Here is a 24,101-nt window from a genome sequence, read left to right as displayed (position 1 = left end):
TCACTGATAACCAGGAGCCCATGCCCAACTGCTGTATCACTGATAACCAGGAGCCCATGCCCCACTGCTGTAACGCCAATAACCAGGAGCCCCTGCCCCACTGCTGTATCACCGATAACCAGGAGCCCCTGCCCCACTGCTGTATCACTGATAACCAGGAGTCCCTGCCCCACTGCTGTATCGCCAGTTACCAGGAGTCCCTGCCCCACTGCTGTATCACTGATAACCAGGTGTTCCCTGCCCCACTGCTGTATCACCGATAACCAGGAGTCTCTGCCCCACTGCTGTATCACTGATAACCAGGTGTTCCCTGCCCCACTGCTGTATCACCGATAACCAGGAGTCTCTGCCCCACTGCTGTATCACTGATAACCAGGAGTCCCTGCCCCATTGCTGTATCACTGATAACCAGGAGCCCATGCCCCACTGCTGTATCACTGATAACCAGGAGCCCATGCCCCACTGCTGTATCACTGATAACCAGGAGCCCATGCCCAACTGCTGTATCACTGATAACCAGGAGTCCCTGCCCCACTGCTGTATCACTGATAACCAGGAGCCCATGCCCAACTGCTGTATCATCGATAACCAGGCATTCCTGCCCACTGCTATATCACCAATAACCAGGTGCCCCTGCTTCACTACTGTACCACCGATAACTAGGCTTCGCAGCCCACTGCTGTATCACCACTAACCAGGGGTCCCTTCCCCTCTGCTCTATCACTGATATCCAGGGGTTTCTGCCCCACTGCTGTATCGCCAATAACCAGGTGCCACTGCCCCACTGCTGTATCACCGATAACGAGGGGCCCCTGCTCCACTGCTGTATCACCAATAACCAGGAGTCGCTGCTCCACTGCTGTAACGCCAATAACCAGGAGCCCCTGCCCCACTGCTGTATCACCGATAACCAGGAGTCCCTGCCCCACTGCTGTATTGCCAATAACCAGGAGCCCCTGCCCCACTGTTGTATCACCGATAACCAGGAGTCCCTGCCCCACTGCTGTAACGCCAATAACCAGGAGCCCCTGCCCCACTGCTGTATCACCGATAACCAGGAGTCCCTGCCCCACTGCTGTATCGCCAGTTACCAGGAGTCCCTGCCCCACTGCTGTATCACCGATAACCAGGAATCTCTGCCCCATTGCTGTACCTCCTATAACCAGGGGTCCCTGCCCCATTGCTGTATCACCGATAACCAGGAGTCTCTGCCCCACTGCTGTATCACTGATAACCAGGAGCCCATGCCCCACTGCTGTAACGCCAATAACCAGGAGCCCCTGCCCCACTGCTGTATCACCGATAACCAGGAGTCCCTGCCCCACTGCTGTATCGCCAGTTACCAGGAGTCCCTGCCCCACTGCTGTATCACCGATAACCAGGAGCCCCTGCCCCACTGCTGTATCACCGATAACCAGGAGTCCCTGCCCCACTGCTGTATCGCCAGTTACCAGGAGTCCCTGCCCCACTGCTGTATCACCGATAACCAGGAGTCTCTGCCCCATTGCTGTATCACCGATAACCAGGTGTTCCCTGCCCCACTGCTGTATCACCGATAACCAGGAGTCTCTGCCCCACTGCTGTATCACTGATAACCAGGAGCCCCTGCCCCACTGCTGTATCACTGATAACCAGGAGTCCCTGCCCCACTGCTGTATCACTGATAACCAGGAGCCCATGCCCCACTGCTGTATCACTGATAACCAGGAGTCCCTGCCCCACTGCTGTATCACTGATAACCAGGAGCCCATGCCCCACTGCTGTATCACTGATAACCAGGAGCCCCTGCCCCACTGCTGTATCACTGATAACCAGGAGCCCATGCCCAACTGCTGTATCATCGATAACCAGGCATTCCTGCCCACTGCTGTATCACCAATAACCAGGAGCCCATGCCCCACTGCTGTATCACCGATAACCAGGAGTCTCTGCCCCACTGCTGTATCACTGATAACCAGGAGTCCCTGCCCCACTGCTGTATCACTGATAACCAGGAGCCCATGCCCAACTGTTGTATCATCGATAACCAGGCATTCCTGCCCACTGCTGTATCACCAATAACCAGGTGTCCCTGCTTCACTACTGTACCACCGATAACTAGGCTTCGCAGCCCACTGCTGTATCACCACTAACCAGGGGTCCCTTCCCCTCTGCTCTATCACTGATATCCAGGGGTTTCTGCCCCACTGCTGTATCACCGATAACGAGGGGCCCCTGCTCCACTGCTGTATCACCAATAACCAGGAGTCGCTGCTCCACTGCTTTATCACCGATAACCAGGACTCCCTGCCCCACTGCTGTATCGCCAGTTACCAGGAGTCCCAGCCCCACAGCTGTATCACCGATAACCAGGAGTCCCTGCCCCACTGCTGTATCGCCAGTTACCAGGAGTCCCTGCCCCACTGTTGTATCACCAGTTATCAGGAGTCCCTGCCCCACTGTTGTATCACCAGTTACCAGGAGACCCTGTCGCACTGCTGTATCACCAGTTACCAGGAATCCCTGCCCCACTGCTGTATCACTGATAACCAAGAGTCCCTGCACCACTGCCGTATCGCCAGTAACCAGGAATCTTTGCCCCACTGCTGTATCACTGATAACCGGGTGTCCCTGTCCCACTGCGATATCCCCGATAACCACGGGTCCCTGCATCACTGCTATATCCCTGATAACCAGGGGTCCCTGCATGCCTGCTGTATCACCTATAACTAGGAGTGCGTATTCCACTGCTGTGTCACCAATAACCAGTAGTCCTTGCTTCGGGTCTACCGCAAGCCGCTGTCACCACCTGATAGGGCAATACCATCGTCCTAGAAGTATTTAAACATGAGTGCCCAGAGGGGAAGGACGTTAATTGTTTTATTGAACCATTGATGTGTGACAGTGTCAGCTTATGCTGAAAATGTGTTGCTGGAAAAGCGCAGCAGGTCAGGCAGCATCCAAAGAGCAGGAGAATCGACGTTTCGGGCATAAGCCCTTCTTCAGCTTATGCCTGGAATCTGAATAAAAGACAGAAGTGGGCATCCAGCAGAAGCTGTAGTCTAGATGACTGGTTGCCCATTTTTAACAGTTGTTGATCCAAGATTGTTGCAATCTGCACCTGAATATGGGGAGTCAATGGTCTCTCTGTTCATCTCAACGTTAATTATGCTGACATCTGTTTGTACTTTCACCAACGGTGTCATAGTTGTAACTCATCTGCCTCGTTTGCAGATGCATCGGGCTGCACAATGTTCTCATTCTAACAAATTCAGAACACTCATAAAATCTCTTAATATTGGATAAACCTCAAAGGTGCTCAGGTATGGCTGTTAAGCTTCGTCAATTTTGCAATTAAATCTTATGTACTAGTCACTCTTGAACTGATATTTCTCAATTCTGCATAAATCACAAGCCAGCTAATGTCCCTTATGGAATGCTCCCTTCCCATCCTTTTCCTCGTCAAGTTCAGTTACCTTTTTGTATGCAAGGAGATCAATTTTAAGTTTGATAGCCTTCCATGCTTCCAAGACCTTGTTGATCCCTCCAATTTTGCAGTGTCTGCTAATTTCTCCTTGATCCATCAGTGATCATTTCTTTACCTGTATTATTCTTTGGAACACACTATTTTAGCTTTTCCACCTCACTTCTGTATTTAAAAACCTCTTAAAACTTCCCCAGATAAGTTGGTGCTTACTTGTTTATCAATCAAGTACTTTGAAGCATGTTTATTTGCAATAAATTCTGTCGATATAAATGTTGTTTTATCAGCATTGTAGCCAACATTTGGAGTCCTATGAAATCATAGTTGCGCTCATCCATGTCATGTCCAAGTTGTTTAAAGCAGCCGGTGCAGCTGGTTTATCGTGATTCTACACAGATTCAAATAAAACAATAGCATGGTACCCAAAATATCTCAGAATCTTATTTGTCTTTGAGCCTATTTTCTAAAGACCATATTTTAAATCTTAATTGCTTTGCTGATTAAACCTTAAGTCGCAGATGGCATTTTGTGACATTCCATCTGTTTCCAGCACCAGTTTGAATGGTGGCATCCTGGATGATATAGGTAGTCAATTTCAGAAAGGCAAATTTCCTGAATTCATAACTTATACATGAGTTTGGTATTCATCTTTAAAGGGACATATCTGAAACTACTGTTGATTAGCCCCATAACTTGCTGTGTGTCTGCAAGCCATACTAGTCGAGATCCGGCATGTCCCTCATAGTCTCAGCAAACCTGAACTTTACATTATTTTACGTTCAAATAAAGAAACCATATTACTGCTTCACCAATCCTTGCGACTGATTGATACATTCACCTAGTCTTCAAAGTGAATGTAACTGAGTGGAAACATATCAGTTGATAGACAGAGGGACAAAGATCAAGGCAGAGCAACAATCTATTTGATGCATGAAAAGTTATTGGCTTGCCTTCAAACGTGATTTAAAGGAACATTTGGTGAGGTATAGTCAGCAGGGAACTTCCAATATTCATTCTAGTCATTTGTAATGGATTTTTTGAAATGCAAATATTACCTCCCCAGTTGATGATAATATTGGAAAGCCTGACATCAGAGTGAAGCCCGACTTCATAGACCATTAGTTTTATTATTGCAATTTAGTTTTCGTGGTGGTCAGTCACTGAACATATTCATAAGAGGCTGCCAATGTACTTTTAACAAACTAACTCCACAACTTATTTCACACAAAAAGAAAATAAAATACAAGCCATTCTGCACAGTATAACAACTATTTACAGTGATTGTATGATAAATATCACAAGTAAGATTCAACCTTTTATTCCTCACAACACCATGACAGATCCTCAAATCTCAATCAAGGGTCATCTTGCTTTCACTTTGAAATTCTTTGTTCAGTTGGCACAGTTGTACTTGGGTTCTTTCAGGCAAACTTCTATTTTCACTTGATGCTATTTCTTACATCATTTTTTTTTCCCTGAGATCCTTAAAAAAAGTGCCAACATACCTCATTGATTTTTTCATATGGATTTCTGGGACACCTCTTCCACAACCTTTTGTTTTTGGAGCTTTTTCTGTACTGATTACAACAAAGTCAGCCAGCTGGACCTCATAGAACATGAGCTCCCTGATTTGGGGCTGTTAATCTGGTCCAGTCAGGGAGCACTGGTTGACAGAAAAGAAGGGTATTGTCTCTCACACCTGCACACACACACACCATGGGTGCTGGGGGAAAAAAAAAAGCACTACTGCACTTAGGTGGTAGTGTGGGGGTTAAAATTAAAAAAAAACAGGCGATCTTTATATCTTTATATAAAAAAAAGAAAAAAAAAAGAAAAAAAAGAAAAAAAAAGAAGGGTACTGTCTCTCACACCTGCACACACACACCATGGGTGCTGGGGAAAAAATAAGCACTACCGCACTTAGGTGGTAGTGTGGGGGTTAATATAAAAAAAAGGAAAAAAAACAAAAACAAAAAACAGGAAAAATAGAAAAAAAAAGAAAATAAACATCTGTGGCTCACTCTTTTGATCATACAGCACTGCCCTTTGATGTGAAGGGCAGTGTTTGTCACTGGCCACCCGGGTGTTTGCCTATCTTCCTGGTGGTGGAAATTGAATAAAGATTCGTGCACTTTGTGTCTTTCACTGTGTCTCACACCTGCACACACACACACACCATGGGTGCTGGGGATAAAATAAGCACTACTGCGAAAAAAAAAAGAAGGGTACTGTCTCTCACACCTGCACACACACACACCATGGGTGCTGGGGAAAGAATAAGCACTACCGCACTTAGGTGGTAGTGTGGGGGTTAAATTTAAAAAAAAAGAAAAAAGAGAAAAAGAAGAAAAAAAGAGAAAAAGAAGAAAAACAACAAAAGTTCGGGCGTCTTTGGAAAAAAAAGAAGGGTACTGTCAGCGGTGGACGTCCAGGACGTGGGCACCGCCATCCGACGCCTTAAAACGGCGGTGCTCAGACCCGACGTAGTGCACCAGTTGGAGAACACTCAGGTGTGCGGTGGGTTCCCGTCCGCCCTCACCCCAGCCTGGACGGAATTTCACATTGGCCCCAAGGTCCCCTACTTCCCGTGGGAGCCTGTGCCCCACAACCTGAGCCGCCTCCGAGACTTTAATTTTGTTTTATTTAGGGAGGTGAAAAGGAGAGCCCTGTACCGACTGCTGCTGCACACCATCCACCTCTTCTCCCTCATCCACCGTCCGGACACGCCTTGGCGTGCCCATTTGCCACCGGGCGGTGGGGATCCCCAGTGGAGGGCTCTCTATGCGGGAGTCCTCCCCCTTTCTCTCGGGGATCTGGGGTGGAGGGTGCTGCACGCAGCAGTCCCCTGCAACCGCAGATTGCGGTGGTTCACGGACTCCCAGCCCAACTGCTTGTTCTGTGGCGCTGTGGAGTCCGTGGACCATGTATATATTGGGTGTGGGCGTTTGCACTCCCTTTTTGATTTCCTTAAAAACCTTCTCCTCTGTTTTTGGCTGCACTTCAGTCCCACGCTCCTGATCTTTGGGCACCCGGTACGCAGGAAGGAGGGCAGGTCTGAAGACCTCCTCGTGGGTCTGCTCCTGGGCCTGGCCAAACTGGCCATCAACAGGTCCAGGCAGCGGGCCGTGGATGGGGTCGTTAGGGCCGACTGCCTGCCCCTCTTCCGCGGTTATGTTAGAGCCCGGGTGTCCTTCGAGAAGGAGCACGCGGTGTCCACCAACACCCTGGAGTTGTTCAGGGAGAGATGGGCGCCGCAGGGAGTGGAGTGCATCATTTCTCCCTCCAACTCTATTTTGATTTAGTCCCTAACCTCCCCTTCACTGTTTTGATCACACAGCACTGCCCTTTGATGTGAAGGGCAGTGCTTGTCACTGGCCACCCGGGTGTTTTCCTATCTTCCTGGTGGTGGAAATTGAATAAAGATTGGTGCACTTTGTGTTTCACACCTGCACACACACAGCAAAAATAAATAAATAAATAAATAAATAAATAAATAATATTTTATGCACTTGTTGTTTTTCACTGTGTCCGACACCTACACACACACACAAAACATGGATGCTGAGTAAAATACTGCTGTTAGGCGGCAGTGTGGAGGAATATTAAAAAACAGAAATTGAGGAGGGCACTGCTTGTCATTGGCCACTTGGGTGTTTCCTTTCTTCCTGGTGATAAAAAAAAAAGAAGGGTACTGTCTCTCACACCTGCACACACACACACCATGGGTGCTGGGGGAAAAAAAAAAGCACTACTGCACTTAGGTGGTAGTGTGGGGGTTAAAATAAAAAAAAACAGGCGATCTTTATATCTTTATATAAAAAAAAGAAAAAAAAGAAAAAAAAGAAAAAAAAGAAGGGTACTGTCTCTCACACCTGCACACACACACCATGGGTGCTGGGGAAAAAATAAGCACTACAGCACTTAGGTGGTAGTGTGGGGGTTAATATAAAAAAAAGGAAAAAAAAAGAAAAACGAAAAACAGGAAAAAATAGAAAAAAAAAAGAAAATAAACATCTGTGGCTCACTCTTTTGATCATACAGCACTGCCCTTTGATGTGAAGGGCAGTGTTTGTCACTGGCCACCCGGGTGTTTGCCTATCTTCCTGGTGGTGGAAATTGAATAAAGATTCGTGCACTTTGTGTCTTTCACTGTGTCTCACACCTGCACACACACACACCATGGGTGCTGGGGATAAAATAAGCACTACTGCGAAAAAAAAAAGAAGGGTACTGTCTCTCACACCTGCACACACACACACCATGGGTGCTGGGGTGAAAAAAATAAGCACTACTGCACTTAGGTGGTAGTGTGGGGGTTAAAATAAAAAAAAACCAGGAGATCGTTATATCTTTATTTTTAAAAAAAACAAAAAAAAAGAAAAAAGAAAAAAAAGAAAAAAAAGAAGGGTACTGTCTCTCACACCTGCACACACATACACCATGGGTGCTGGGGAAAAAATAAGCACTACCGCACTTAGGTGGTAGTGTGGGGGTTAAATTTAAAAAAAAAGAAAAAAGAGAAAAAGAAGCAAAAAAGAGAAAAAGAAGAAAAAAAACAAAAGTTCGGGCGTCTTTGGAAAAAAAAAGGGTACTGTCAGCGGTAGACGTCCAGGACGTGGGCACCGCCATCCGACGCCTTAAAACGGCGGTGCTCAGACCCGACGTAGTGCACCAGTTGGAGAACACTCAGGTGTGCGGTGGGTTCCCGTCCGCCCTCACCCCAGCCTGGACGGAATTTCACATTGGCCCCAAGGTCCCCTACTTCCCGTGGGAGCCTGTGCCCCACAACCTGAGCCGCCTCCGAAATTTTAATTTTGTTTCCTTCAAAGATGTAAAAAGGAGGGCCCTGTATAGACTGCTGCTGTACACCATCCACCTCTTCTCCCTCATCCACCGTCCGGACACGCCTTGGCGTGCCCATTTGCCACCGGGCGGTGGGGATCCCCAGTGGAGGGCTCTCTACACGGGAGTCCTCCCCCTTTCTCTCGGGGATCTGGGGTGGAGGGTGCTGCACGCAGCAGTCCCCTGCAACCGCAGATTGCGGTGGTTCACGGACTCCCAGCCCAACTGCTTGTTCTGTGGCGCTGTGGAGTCCATGGACCATGAATATATTGGGTGTGGGCATTTGCACTCCCTTTTTGATTTTCTTAAAAACCTCCTCCTCTGCTTTTGGCAGCACTTCAGTCCCACGCTCCTGATCTTTGGGCACCCGGTACGGAGGAGGGAGGGCAGATCTGAAGACCTCCTCGTGGGTCTGCTCCTGGGCCTGGCCAAACTGGCCATCAACAGGTCCAGGCATGGGCCGTGGAGGGGGCCGTTAGGGCCGACTGCCTGCCCCTCTCCCGCGGTTACGTTAGAGCCCGGGTGTCCTTGGAGAAGGAGCACGCGGCGTCCACCAACACCCTGGAGTTGTTCAGGGAGAGGTGGGCACCGCAGGGAGTGGAGTGCATCATTTCTCCCTCCAACTCTATTTTGATTTAGTCCCTATCCTCCCCCTCACTGTTTTGATCACACAGCACTGTCCCTTTGATGTGAAGGGCAGTGTTTGTCACTGGCCACCCGGGTGTTTTCCTATCTTCCTGGTGGTGGAATTTGAATAAAGATTCGTGCACTTTGTGCCTTTCACTGTGTCTCACACCTGCACACACACACCATGGGTGCTGGGAAAAAAATAAGCACTACCGCAGTTAGGCGGTAGTGTGGGGGTTAAATTCAAAAAAAGGAAAAAAAAAACATAAATAGGAGATAAAACAAGAGTGTTAAAATAAAGGAGTTTGAATAAAGATTCATGCACTTTGTGTCTCTCACTGTGTTTCACACCTGCACACATACACCATGGGTGCTTGGGGGAAAATAAGCACTACCGCGGTTAGGCGGTAGTGTGGGGGTTAAAAAAGAAAAAAAAGAAAAAAGAAAAAAAAAATTCCCCCCTGTCTGCCTGGGAAAGAGGCACCGGCCCTTGGAGGAGAGAGACACTCCAGTAGCGCACTGGCGGCGCTGCCCCCTCTCCACGGGACGAGCCAACGGTGCCTCTTGACTGTCCCACACCGCGGCCCGACCTACCAAAACCCCCAGGGGCTACAGCAGGGCCTCCTGCTGCCTCAAAGACCTCTCCAGGGGCCGGAGGAGTTAACAACCACACGGGCCACAGTGTGGGCGACGACGGAGGACCTTCTGCTGGGTCGTCGAGCGGTGGAGGGGAGGAAGGTGTTATCCTCGCTCCTCCCTCCCAGACTGTTTTTCCGGAAGCCTTGGCCCTGGGGGATGACCTTTTCCCGGGGGAGGACCTTTTCCCCGAGGAGCCGGGCGTCCCGGTGTCGGGAGAGGAGCGTGGCTCCGAGCCTCTGCCGCCCGACAACCCGAACTCGGGGTGTTCCAGGAAGGGGTGCACCGAGGAAGGTACCGCCGGTGACCCTGGGGGTGGGGTCGCCGGGGGTTTGAGGCCAGTTGGCGGCACCGGACCAGCCCCTATTCTCTCGGTGGGGGAGGGGTCGGTGACTGAGGGCGACCTCCTGGAGGAGGGTTCGGGATCGGTGGCGGACACCGGGGACATCGCGGACTCTGTCTGCAGCGACATTTTTGAGTCCCAGGTGCCCCCCACCGATCTCCCCCTCATCCCCCTCGAGGAACTCCGGGAATTTGTCGAGGAAACTCGGAGTCGCCGGGATAGAGCCCAACTGGCGCTCGACCGCTGGAGCTCCTTTGAAAGAGTTAACTGGTCGGCCCATGCTGCTCGCCAGGCGCCTGGGCTCGATGTAAATGAGCGAAAGCGAGTCAGGAACTTCCTGGGGGCACTCCTGGTGAGGGCGAGGGACTTCAGTGCCCCTCCCCCGTCCTCCCTGTAAATATATATACAGGTTTGTTAACTGTACTGGTGGTGGTTGCACAACGCTTCTGACATGGAGACGACTATAGCCAGCCTCAACATCAACGGCAGCAGGGAGTCACAGCGCAGATTCCAGACCATCTCAGTCCTCCGGGACGGGAGGTATGCGATGTGCTTCCTGCAAGAAACCCACACTACCCCGGGAGACGAAGCCACTTGGCTCCTGGAGTGGCGAGGGGGGGGTCTACATGAGTCACCTCACCTGCAGATCTGGCAGGGTGGCTATCTTGTTGGCCCCGCATTTTCAGCCGGAGATCTTGGGGGTCAGGGAGCCCGTGCCAGGCCGTTTGCTTCACCTGACGGTTCGGCTGGGGGGCGCGGTGCTTCACTTGGTGAACGTCTACGCTCCCCTGGCCGGGCCGAGGCCAGCAAGCTTCTTCGAAGAAGTGTCCGCTCATCTTGCTTCCATCGACGAGAACCAGTGTGTCATCCTCGAGGGCAGGGACCACGGCGGTGCCCGCACTGGCTGGGCGTCAGGGAAGAGGTTGGGGGACTTGGTCAAGTCCTTCGACTTGGTGGACGTCTGGCGGAATCTCCATCCCGACTCCATCGCCTTAACCTTCGTGATGCCTGGTGTCGGAGCGTCCAGAATCGACCGCCTGTACGTTTCGCGGGCGTACGCCTCCTGTTTTCCGAAGGCTTCCACGCGGCAGGTGTCGCGCACGGACCATCACCTGGTGTGGGCGGAACTCCTTCCGTTCGGCGCCAGGCTGGGCTCCGCGTACTGGCACTTTAACAACCTGCTGCTGGAGGACGAGCGGTTCCGGGACTCGTTTCGTCGTTTCTGGGCCGGCTGGAGAAGGAAGCGGGGAAGCTTCCCCTCCCTGAGGCTATGGTGGGACGTGGGCAAGGCTCACATTCGCGTCTTCTGTCAGGAGGACGTGAGGGTGTCGACGAAGAGGCAGAAATCCAGGATCGGGGAGTTGGAGAGGGAGTTGCTCGACCTGGAGTCACGCCTCGGTCAGCCCGACGCGGACCCGGCCCTGCGCGGGGCGTACGAAGAGAAGAAGGCCGCGCTCCGGGACCTGCAGCTCGTCGGGGCTCGGGGCGTGTACGTGAGGTCGCGGATCCAGCTCCACCAGGACCTGGACCGTGGCTCCCCCTTCTTTTACTCGCTGGAATAAAGGCGTGGCACTCGTCAGCAGCTCCTTGTGCTGCTGGCCGACGACGGGTCCCTCGTCTCGGATCCGAAGGGTATCAGGGCCCACGTCCGAAACTATTACACGGCTCTGTTCTCTCCGGATCCGTCCAGCGAGGATGCTCGCAGAGTTCTGTGGGAGGACCTGCCGCAGCTCAGCCTTGGGGACGCCGGAAGGCTCGACGCCCCCGTCACTTTAGAGGAGCTGACCGGCGCCCTCGACCGGCTCTCGAGGGGCAAAACCCCGGGGCTGGACGGGCTGACTGTGGAGTTCTTCAGGGCGTTCTGGGACGTCCTGGGGAGCAACTATGCACAGGTCCTGGGGGAGTGTCTAAATGCCGGAGAGCTGCCCCTTTCTTGGCGCAGGGCGGTCATTGTCCTGCTGCCAAAGAAGGGGGACCTTCGTTCCTTGAGGAACTGCCGTCCGGTCTCCCTCCTCAGCACGGACTACAAAATCTTCGCCAGGGTGTTGTCTTCACGCCTGGCCTCCGTGCTGGCCCACATGATTCACCCCGACCAGTCCTACATGGTCCCGGGTCGGAGGATACACGATAACGTCCACCTGGTCCGGGACCTGATCCATTTCTGTCGATGGGCTGGTCTGCCGAGCGCCTTCCTGTCTCTCGACCAGGAGAAGGCGTTCGACTGGGTCGATCACGAGTACCTGCTCGGGACTCTGCGGGCATTCGGGTTCGGGACGCAATTCGTCGCCCGGATCCGACTTTTGTACGTCGCCGCAGAGTGTCTGGCTAAAGTTAACGGGTCCCTGACGGCGCCCCTTCGCTTCGGGAGAGGAGTGCGTCAAGCTGCCCCCTGTCCGGCCAGCTGTATTCCCTGTGCGTGGAACCTTTCCTGCGCCTCTTGCGGAGGAGGTTGTCAGGGCTGGTTCTACGCGGAGCGGGCACGGGGGTGGCCCCCCGGCCTACGCCGACGACGTGCTCCTCACTTTCACCGACCCGGCTGACCTGGGGAGGATGCGCGAGTGCCAGGCCGTGTACTCGGCAGCGTCTTCCGCCAGGATCAACTGGGCCAAATGTTCCGGACTACTGGTCGGTCCGTGGCGGGTGGACTCTCTGTCAGAGGAGTTACAGGGGTTCAGCTGGAGTACCACCCATCTCCTCTACCTGGGGGTCTACCTCAGCCCGGCTGAGGAATCCTGGCCGGCCAACTGGCAGGAGCTGGAGGCCAAAGTCTCGGCTCGTCTAGGCCGCTGGACAGGACTGCTCCGAGTGCTGGTCATAAACCAGCTGGTGGCCGCCATGCTGTGGTAACGGCTGGTCACTTTGGTCCCTCCTCCTGGCTTTGTCGCTGACATCCAGAGAACGTTGGTCGACTTCTTCTGGGACAAAAAGATGCACTGGGTCGCTGCGTAGGTTCTGAGTCTCCCTATTGAGGAGGGCGGTCAGTCGCTGGTGTGCGTCCGCACCCAGGTCGCGACGTTCTGCCTTCAGACCTTGCAGCGATACCTTTACGTCGAGCCTCCTCCTAGGTGGTGCGCCCTGGCGACGTATTTTTTCCGCCAGGTGCGTAATCTCAACTATGACACGCAGCTCCTGTTCGTCGACCGTGACGGTTTGGAGGGCGCCCTCAAGACGCTGCCTGTCTTTTACCAGGACCTGATCGAACATGGTTGAATCGTGTCGCGCCTACCCTCCGGCTGGAGTAGCGGCTGTCGCCAGGGAGCCGTTGCTCAGGAATCCGCACCTCCGTACTCGCGGGTTCGAGTGGCTGTCGGAGGGGAGGGCCGTGGCGGCGAGGGTGACCAGGGTCGGGGACGTGCCGGGGGCCTGGGCTGGACACTGCCGCAGGACATAGCGAGCAGGGCAGCGGTAGACGTCCGGTACGTGGCCACCGCCATCCGACGCCTTAAAACGACGGTGCTCTGACCCGACGTAGTGTACCAGTTGGAGGGCGCTCAGGTGTGCGGTGGGAACCCGTTCGCGCTCACCCCAGTCCGGACGGAAATTCAGATTGGCCCCAAGGTCCCGTACTTCCCTCGGGAGCCTGTGCCCCACAACCTGAACCGCCTCCAGAATTTTAATTTTGTTCCTTTCCAGGGGGTAAAAAGGCAGGCCCTGTATAGACTGCTGCTGCACACCGTCCACCTCTTCTCCCTCATCCACCGTCCGGGCACGCCTTGGCATGCCCATTTACCACCGGGCGGTGGGGATCCCCAGTGGAGGGCTCTCTACGCGGGAGTCCTCCCCCTTTCTCTCGGGGATCTGGGGTGGAGGGTGCTGCACGCAGCAGTCCCCTGCAACCGCAGATTGCGGTGGTTCATGGACTCCCAGCCCAACTGCTTGTTCTGTGGCCCTGTGGAGTCCATGGACCATGTATATATTGGGTGTGGGTGTTTGCACTCCCTTTTTGATTTTCTTAAAAGCCTCCTCCTCTGCTTTTGGTTGCACTTCAGTCCCATGCTCCTGATCTTCGGGCACCCGGTACGCAGGAGGGAGGGCAGGTCTGAAGACCTCCTCGTGGGTCTGCTCCTGGGCCTGGCCAAACTGGCCATCAACAGGTCGAGGCAGCGGGCCGTGGAGGGGGTCATTAGGGCCGACTGCCTGCCCCTCTTCCGCGGTTATGTTAGAGCCCGGGTGTCCTTGGAGAAGGAGCACGCCGTGTCCACCAACACCCTGGAGTTGTTCAGGGAGAGGTGGGCGCCGCAGGGAGTGGAGTGCATCATTTCTCCCTCCAACTCTATTTTGATTTAGTCTCTACCCTCCCCTTCACTGTTTTGATCACTCAGCATTGCCCTTTGATGTGAAGGGCAGTGTTTGTCACTGGCCACTCGGGTGTTTCCTATCTTCCTGGTGGTGGAAATTGAATAAAGATTCGTGCACCTTGTGTCTCTCACTGTGTCTCACACCCACGCGCACACACAACATCGGTGCTGGGGAAAAATAAGCACTACCGCAGTTCGGCGGTAGTGTGGGGGTAAAAAAATAAATAAATAAAATATAATGAACAGGGTAAAAACAATAAACAGGAGTGTGAGAGGTTCTGTTCACTCTGAGAGAGCTGGATCGGTGTGTCCGTGTGCGTGCAAGGACTCTCCTCCTTGATTCTGTCTGAGAGGAAGTGGACTGTCCCTGGACCAGCTGCCCCACATTCTGCGAGGAAGGATGGAGAAAAAAAAAGGGTACTGTGGTTTCCTTAGAGCCCGGTTGACTCTGGAGTAGGAATACGCAGTCTCCACCAACACCCTGGAGTTGTTCAGGGAGAGGTGGGTGCCGCAGGGAGTGGAGTTTTTTATTTCCCCCTCCAACTCTATTTTGATTTAATCCCTGCCCTCCCCTTCACTGTTTGATCATGCAGCATTGCCTTTTGTGAAGGGCAGTGTTTGTCACTGGCCATTCGGGTGGTTTCCTATCTTCCTGTTGGTGGAAATTGAATAAAGATTCGTACACCTTGTGTCTCTCACTGTGTCTCACACCTGCACACACACAACATAGGTGCTGGGGAAAAAAATAAGCACTACCGCGGTTAAGCGGGAGTGTGGGGGTAAGAAAAAAAGAAAGAAAAAAAACAGGGATGTCAAACATCCTGTTCACTCTAAGAGAGAAAAAAAAGAAGGGTACTGTGGTTACGTTAGAGCCCGGGTGTCCTTGGAGAAGGAGCACGCGGTGTCCACCAACACCCTGGAGTTGTTCAGGGAGAGGTGGGCGCCGCAGGGAGTGGAGTGCATCATTTCTCCCTCCAACTCTATTTTGATTTAGTCCCTACCCTCCCCTTCACTGTTTTGATCACACAGCACTGTCCTTTGATGTCAAGGGCAGTGCTTGTCACTGGCCACTCGGGTGTTTCCTTTCTTCCTGGTGGTGGAAACTGAATAAAGATTCGTGCACCTTGTGTCTCTCGCTGTCACACACCCGCACACACACACACACCATGGATGCTGGGGGAAAAATAAGCACTACCGCAGTTCGACAGTAGTGTGGGGAAAACAAAAAAAAAAGGAAAACAAAAATAGAGGGATGCTACCACATCAGTCAGCATTGCTTGTCGAGAAGGGCACTGCTTGTCACTGGCCACTCTGGTGTTTCCTTTCTTCCTGGTGGTGGAATACCAGTAAAGGTTTGCACACTTGTTGTTCTTCACTGGGTCCAACCCCTGTACACACACAACATGGGTGCTGGGGAAAAATAAGCACCACCACTGTTAGGCAGTAGAGTGGGGGTAATTTTAAAAAAAAATTAAATACAGGAGTATCAGACATCCTGAGGGAAAAATGAAATAAACAGGAATGCCAGAGGTCCTGTGGTCTCTGAGAGTTGCCTCTGAGGGAGCAGGATCAGTGGCAAAAGACTCTCCATTTTGTGTAAAGGAGAGGGATTGACCTCTGTGCTGCCTGGACCACACATTGAGTGTGTTATTACTGCTGAGAAAGGGAAAAAAAGAAGAAAAGAAAGAAAAAAAAAGTAATAAAGATGTGGTACTGACATTCTGGTGCCCAACTCTGGATGAGGCAGTACTATAAGTCAAGGACTGTTCATGTTTAAATAAAAGGTGATTTGGGGTTGCAATCTCAGCCTCTGTGGAGTTACTTCATTCTCTTCTAATAGAGTCATAGAGTCATAGAGATGTACAGCGCGGAAACAGACCCTTCAGTCCAACTCGTCCATGCCAACCAGATATCCCAACCCAATCTAGTCCCACCTGCCAACACCCAAACCCATATCCCTCCAAACCCTTCCTATTCATAAACCCATCCAGATGCCTTTTAAATGTTGCAATTGTACCAGCCTCCACCACGTCCTCTGGCAGCTCATTCCATACATGAACCACCCTCTGCATGAAAATGTTACCCCTTAGGTTTCTTTTATATCTTCCCCTCTTACTCTAAACCTATCTCTCTAGTTCTGGACTCCCCCACCCTAGGGAAAAGACCTTGTCTATTTACCATATCCATACCCCTCATGATTTTATAAACCTCTGTAACGTCACCCCTCAGCCTCCATCGCTCCAAGGAAAACAGCCCCAGCCTATTCAACCTCTCCCTATAGCTCAAATCCTCCAACCTGGCAACATCCTTGTACATATTTTCTGAACACTTCCAAGTTTCACAATATCTTTCCTATAGGAAAGAGACCAGAACATTGGCCTAACCAATGTCCTGCAAAGTCATAACATGACAATACTCTGACCAATAAAGGAAAGCATACCAAATGCCTTCTTCACTATCCTATCTACCTGCGACTCCACTTTCAAGGAGCTATGAACCTGCACTCCAAGGTCACTTGTTCAGCAACACTCTCTAGGACCTTACCATTAAGTTTATGAGTCCTGATAAGATTTGCTTTCCCAAAATGCAACACCTCGCATTCATCTAAATTAAACTCCATCTGCCACTTCTCAGTCCATTGGCCCATCTGATCAAGATCCCATTGTAATGTGAGGTAACCTTCTTCCCTGCCTACTACACCTCCAATTCTGGTGTCATCTGGATGTAGTTCAACCTCAACTTGAGCTACAAATCTTCTCAAAACTTGGTGTCATCTGGTCACAGGTCTCTAGTCTGAAAGACAACCCTGCACCACTACCCTCTGTCTTCTACCTTCGAGCCAGTTCTGTATCCAAATGGCAAGTTATCCCTGTATTCAATGAGATCTAACCTTGCTCACCAGTCTCCCATAGGGAACCTTGTTGAACATCTTACTGAAGTCCATATAGATCATGTACGCCATTCTGCCCTCATCAATCCACTTTGTTACTCCTTCAAAAACTTAATCAAGTTAGTGAGACATTAATTCCCACATACAAAGTCATGTTGACTATCCCTAATCAGTCCTTACCTTTCCAAATACATGTACATTCTGTCCCTCAGGATTCCCTCCAACAACTTGCCCACCACTGACATCAGGCGCATTGGTCTAGAGTTCCCTGGTTTGTCCTTATCACCTTTTTTAAACATTGGTACCACATTAGCCAACCTCCAGTCTTCCGGCACATCACCTGTGACTATTGATAATACAAATATCTCAGTAAGAGGCCCAGCAATCACGTCCCTAGCTTCCCACAGAGTTCTCGGGTAGACCTGATCAGGTCCTGGGGATTTATCCACTTTTATGTGTCTCAAGACATCCAGCACTTCCTCCTTTGTTTCTGGACATTTTTCAAGATGTCACCATCTATTTCTCTACATTTTTTATCTCCCATGTCCTTTTCCACAGTAAATACTGATGCAAAATACTCATTTAGTATCTCTCCCATCTCCTGCGGCTCCACACAAAGGCTGCCTTGCTAATCTTTGAGGGGCCCTATTCTCTCCTTAGTTACCCTTTTGTCCTTAATGTATTTGTAAAAACCCTTTTGATTCTCCTTAACTCTATTTGCTAAAGCTATTTCATGTCCCCTTTTTGCCCTCCTGATTTCCCCCTTAAGTATACTCCTACTGCCTTTATACTCTTCTAAGGATCCACTTGATCTATCTTGTCTATACCTGACATGTGCTTCCTTCTTTTTCTGAACCAAGCCCTCAATTTCTCTCATCATCCAGCATTCCCTATACCTAACAGCCTTTCCTGATACCCTAGCAGGAATTTACTGTCTCTGGACTCTCAGTATCTCATTTCTGAAGGCTTCCCATTTTCCAGCCGTCCCTTTACCTGCTCCAATCAGCTTTTGAAGGTTCTTGCCCAATATCATAAAAATTAGTCTTCCTCTAATTTAGAAGTGAGATCTTACAAATTTGTTTCTGCACTTCCCGCTGACTGTTATGGGATCTAAAATAAAATCCCAATAAGGTGATCATCCCTTTCTTATTTCTCAGTTCAACCCAACTAACTTCCCTGGATGTATTTCTGGGAATATCATCCCTCAGTACAGCTGTAATGCTATCCCTTATCAAAAACACCCCCCTCCCCCCCCCCCCACCCTCCTCTCTTGCCTCCCTTTCTATCCTTACAGTAGCATTTGTATCCTGGAATACGAAGCTGCCAGTCCTGCCCATCCGAGAGCCATGTCTTCTGTAATGCTATGATATCCCCGTCCCATGTTCCCTACCATGCCCTGAGTTAATCTGCCTACCCTGTTAGGCCTTTTGCATTGAAGTAAATGCAGTTTAATTTATCAGTCCTACCTTGTTCTCTACTTTGTCTCTGCCTGCCCTGAGTGTTTGACTCGCTTCTGTTCTCAACTGTACCAGTCTCAGATTGATCTCTTTTCTCACTATCTCCCTGGGTCCCAATCCCCACCTTAAAAGTTTAAATCCTCTCAAGCAGCTCCAGCAAATCTCCCTGACAGTATATTAGTCCCCTTCCAATTCAGGTGCAATCCATCCTTCTTGTACAGGTCACTTCTTCCCCAAAAGAGATTCCAGTGATCCAAAAATGTGAAACCTTCTCCCATATACCAGCTCCTCAGCCATGCATTCATCTGCATTATCCTCCTATCCCTGCCCTCGCTAGCTCATAGCACTGGGAGTAGTCCAGATATTACTACTCTCGAAGATCTCCTTTTTAAATTTATGCCTAACTCTCTATATTCTCCCTTCAGAATCTCATCCTTTTCCCTTCCTATGTCATTGGTTCCAAAGTGTAAAATGACCTCCTGCTGATCCCTCTCCCCCTTGAGAACATTCTGCACGCTTTCTGAGACATCCTTGATCCTGGTACCATGAGGCAACACACCATTCTGATTTTTTGCTACTGGCCACAGAAACATCTGTCTGTACCTTGGACTATAGAGTCCCCTAACACCATCGATCTCTTGGAACCTGACTTACCCCTCATTGCATTAGTGCCAGTCTCAATAGCAGAAACTTGGCTGTTTATACTACATTCCCCTGAGAATCCATCACCCCCTACATTTTCCAAAACAGCATACTTGTTTTAAATGGAGATAGCCATAGAACACTCCTGCACTACCTGCCTACCTCTCTTACCTTTCCTGGAGGTAACCCATCTATGTGACTGTATCTGCAACTTTCTCCCTTCCTATAACTGCCATCCATCACATCCCCTTGTTCTTGTAAATTCCTCATTGCCTCTAACTATCTCTCCAACTGATCCATTTGATGTGACTGGATTCGCAACCAATGACTTTTATTGCAGATATAATCCTCAGTAACATGTAAACTCTCCCTAAATCACAGACATTCCACAAGACATACATTTATCCTCTGATTTCTCCTTAGTATACCCTTGTGAGTTAGTTAGCTCAGTTGGCTGGATGGCTGATTTGTAATGTAGAGTGATGAGCTCTCCTTCTCAACTTCTCCCCTTGCCTGAGGTGTGGTGACCCTGAAGTTAAACCACCACTAATTGTTTTTCTCTATCTCTCTAATGAGAGAGCAGCCCTGAGGTTTGGTGCGACTATGGCAACTTTGCCTGAGTATTGGCTGCTTTATTAATGGCAGGGTGATGTGAAAGTATAAATGTTGGGAACGTCTTGGAAAGTGGAACTTATCTTGAAGAGGGAAAAATGCACTATCCCTTTTGTGGGAAGCAATTAGTTTGATCTTTGGTAGCTGGAACAATGACAGGATGCATCCATTCCTGGAAGTAGTTCTCAATCCGAGCTCGACTCTAAGCTTCTCCCTTGCCTGTAATTCAGCTTCTATAAATATCTCTCTCCTCTTTACCCTGCTCATCCTTTCTAAGGATATACTTCAACAACACAATATTTCTACAGAATTATTCCATCAGCATCCTGAAGATATCGTCATCTCGGCTGTTCTTTAGGAAGTTTTAACTGGAATCAAGAGTTGTGCTGATGGCACGGTAGCACAGTGGTTAGCACTGCTGCCTCACAGCACCAGAGACCCGGGTTCAGTTCCCGCCTCAGGCGACTGACTGTGTGGAGTTTGCACATTCTCCCCGTGTCTGCGTGGGTTTCCTCCGGGTGCTCCGGTTTCCTCCCACAATCCAAAGTTGTGCAGGTCAGGTGAATTGGCCATGCTAAATTGCCCCGTAGTGTTAGGTGAAGGGGTAAATGTAAGGGAATGGGGCTGGGTGGGTTGCACTTTGGCGAGTCGGTGTGGACTTGGGCTGAAGGGCCTGTTTCCACATTGTACGTAATCTAAAAAAAAATTCACAACCATGCAATCATTCTCTTGGGATGCTCATAGCGACAGGAGGCTTGGACTGCTGTGTAATAAAATAATCATGGACATTCTCTAGATAATGGGCATCAATTTGCAGGATTAAATTTCCTTGGTCAAAACCCTGCATATTTACAGTCTAGTATCACTTCCTGTTCATGTTCCTTCTGGACTCTTGAGACTCTATTTTTCAAACCTTCAAATTCTCTGTGGTCTGAAGTTGGTGTCTCCTCTCTATTACAGAAATTATCAAACCTGTTTCCCTGCCAAACATAATGTCCAGCACTCACAATTATGAACTGCAAACCGGCGTGTCTGGTAGGTGCAGAGTTTTGGAAGGATCCTTTCATAAAAGCTTAAACATTGTCGTTACCTTCAGGTCTATTTTGACTCTCTCCATAATGTGGCTTATAATATCTGGCGTAACCCCATCACTACTTCCTCAGTAAAGGGGAGTCAGTGAAGGGAAGTCACTTGTTACATACCGACACAGGAGTTTGTGCAGATTTATTCTGGTGAGATGTGAATGCATTGCCTGCAGCAAACATGGGGTCAGCAGAATTCATGATCCGATCCTTTTCACTGTGACAACTCACTGGGGCAGCATTGCTGGAAATCCACTCCCACTACTTCTGGAGTCTTCACAAAAGTTAAAGATTTTCCAAAAGGACAGCATTGTGCGAACAGGTTCAGGATGTCCGACCCTCCATACTTTGTTAGGCACCTCTTTAATTGTTCTAATGCAATTGCAATGATTCAAAAAAGCCTTGATTAGCAAACTGACGGTTTTAATAAGTATTTAACGCACAAATAGATAAAAACTCTACCGCAATAAATACTCAACCGTACATGGCTAAGTTCACTTTATGAACTAATTGAAAGTGGGTAAGATAAAATGTCATGCATCCATTCTGTATATTGCAATAGTATGCATGGCTTCACTCAAATCTAAAAGATTCAGGAAGGCAACTGATTGAATCATATCACTTTCCATGTCTGAATTTCACTTACTGATTCTATTCTTCACTCAAGATCACCAATGTGAAAATTTACTTCCAAGTGCAGTTTGGGTTCACTTTTCCAACACATGCACAACAGTGAGGTTCATCGCTGCAGGCACCATTTCCTCAAATCATCTTACATTACAAAGAAAGGGTACTGAAATAATAATGAGACACACCGTATTGAATTACTAATGGCTTACTCGTCCACTTTCGGGAACTTATTCCCGAAAGTCTGTAAGCTACTTGCTAGCCATCTGCTCCAGTACATGGTGCCACTTCTTGTTTCTACAGCTCATATCACAGAACACAAGTAAACATTATAAATGGGTACACAAAGATGCAAATTCAGACCTGAAGCTGCCAACAGACTGTTAGATGTTAGATGTTTCACTGTGCAGAAACATGCTGACACCAGCTCGCCACAGTTATGAATGCTACAGCAAACTCCCTCAAATTGAAACCAAAATTATAGAACAGAGAAATTCCAGTGATGTAAATGGTTTTGTTTCCTTTCAATCTTTCTCAGGATCACAATTGATAAGAAACCTATCTAGTGCAGCCACATAACAGACGATCAGGTCTGGGGACTCTGAGGAACATGACACACGTCTTGCCTCCCCCGAGTTGTCTGTCAGCTTGAAAGGAATCATTGAGCTGGCTAAGTCTAAGTTGGATCACGTTTTTTTGGTGAGTATCTCACTGTGTGACTGAGCAAAGTTTCTTACTGTATCTTCTCAAACTCAACCAACTAATTACCTGCCCCTATGCAGCGTCTCACATCTGATTACAGCCCTCCATCCTACCTCACACCATTCTCATAAAACACACCTCTCCATAGACATCCACAGAAAGAGCAGCAGCCTTTACATTCTTACTATGTATGGATAAGTTGGACCAAAGGGTCTGTTTCCGTGCTGGGGTTTTATTTGCTGTGGGTGCCGTAGTGGGGGAAGCTATCTGCAACCCATTGAGTACTGGTCAGAGAGTTACAGAATAATTACTGCACATGGAAGGCCATTCAGTCGGTCCAGTCTGTGATGGCCCTCTGAAGGAACATCTCTAAGTGTTCTTGAGAAAATGCTTATGACTTACCTTCTTGATCAGCCAGGGACAGGACATCCACAGTGCTGTTGGAAAGGGAATTCCAGGAATTTTACCCAGCAGCAGTGAAGGAACAACAAATATAGTTTCAAGTCAGATTGTGTGTAGTTCAGAGGGATGCTTGCAAATGGTGGTGTTCCCACTCATCTGCTGGTCTGATCATTTGGATAGCAAGGTTATGTGTTTGGAAGGTACTGTTGGAGGAGCCCTGGTGAGGTGATGAAGGGACAGCGCATTGAAAGCTTGTGATTTCAAATATAACTGTTGGCCTATATCCTGGTGTTGTGTGACTTGAACTTGTCCAGTCCAGCCCAGTCCAACACTGGCACCTCACATCAGGTCTAGTTAGAGTCATACATGGCACAAAAGGAGATGGCTGTTTTGGCTAGAGTCAACTTATCTCATTCTTAGAACAAAGGTTCCCTGAGTAGTGTCCCAAATATCTTCCACTGCTTCATTAATCACCATCCCTACATAACAAGGTTCAGAACTGGGAATGTTTGTTGATGACTGAATGATGTTAAGCCATTGATGACTCTCAGGTACCAATGCATGTGCAACAAGGTCTGGACAATATTTATGTTAGACTGGTAAGTGTTAAAAAGTGTGGTGCTGGAAAAGCACAACCGGTCAGGCAACATCCGAGGAGCAGGAGAGTCGGTGTTTTGGGCAAAAGCCCTTCCTGATGAAAGGCTTATACCCGAAACATCTACTCTCCTCCTTCACATGGATTCCGTGTGGTTGCAGGGTCCCAAGGCAGAATATGAGGGTGTTCTTCCTCCAGGCATCAGGTGGTAAAAGTTTGGTGATTGAGGAGGTCCAGCACCTGTATGTCTGTGGTGGAATGGGAGGGGGAGTTGAAATATTCAGCCACAGTGGGGTTGGTTGCTGCGGATGTTCTCTGAAATGATCCACAAGTTGGCGTCCTGTCTCCTCAATGTAGAGGAGACCACAATGGGTGCAACGGATACAGTAGATGACATTGGTAGAGGGACAGGTAAATTTCTGCCAGATGTGGAAGAATCCTTTGGGACCTTGGACAGAGATGAGGGGAGTGGTGTGGGTGCAGGTTTGGCACTTCATGTGGTGGCAAAGGAAGGTACTGGGAGTGGAGTGTGGGCTGGTGAGGGGCATTCATCTGACAAGGGAGTGATGGAGGGAATGGTCTCTCTGGAATGCTGATTGGGGTGGGGAGAGAAAAATATATCTGGTGATGGGTAAAATCCACATTGATTCCATGTGGTTGCAGGGTCCCGAGGTGGAATATGAGGTGTTTTTCCTCCTCATTTCCTCATTTCCCATCCCTGCCACATTATCCCAGTCCCAATCCTCCAACTCAGCAGCGCCCTCCTGACCTGTCCATCATCTTTCCCATCTATCCACTCCACCCTCCTTTCTGACCCATCACCTTCTCCCTCCACCCCTTCATCTCCCTATCGCATTCTCAGCTACCTTGCCACCAGCCCCAT

This window comes from Chiloscyllium plagiosum, unplaced genomic scaffold (assembly GCF_037043375.1).
Source record: "Chiloscyllium plagiosum isolate Xiang-an unplaced genomic scaffold, Cpla_swu_hap1 HiC_scaffold_3, whole genome shotgun sequence".
Lineage (NCBI taxonomy): Eukaryota > Metazoa > Chordata > Chondrichthyes > Orectolobiformes > Hemiscylliidae > Chiloscyllium > Chiloscyllium plagiosum.
The sequence above is the reverse complement of the archived record's forward strand: the minus strand, read 5'-3'. Positions refer to the sequence as shown.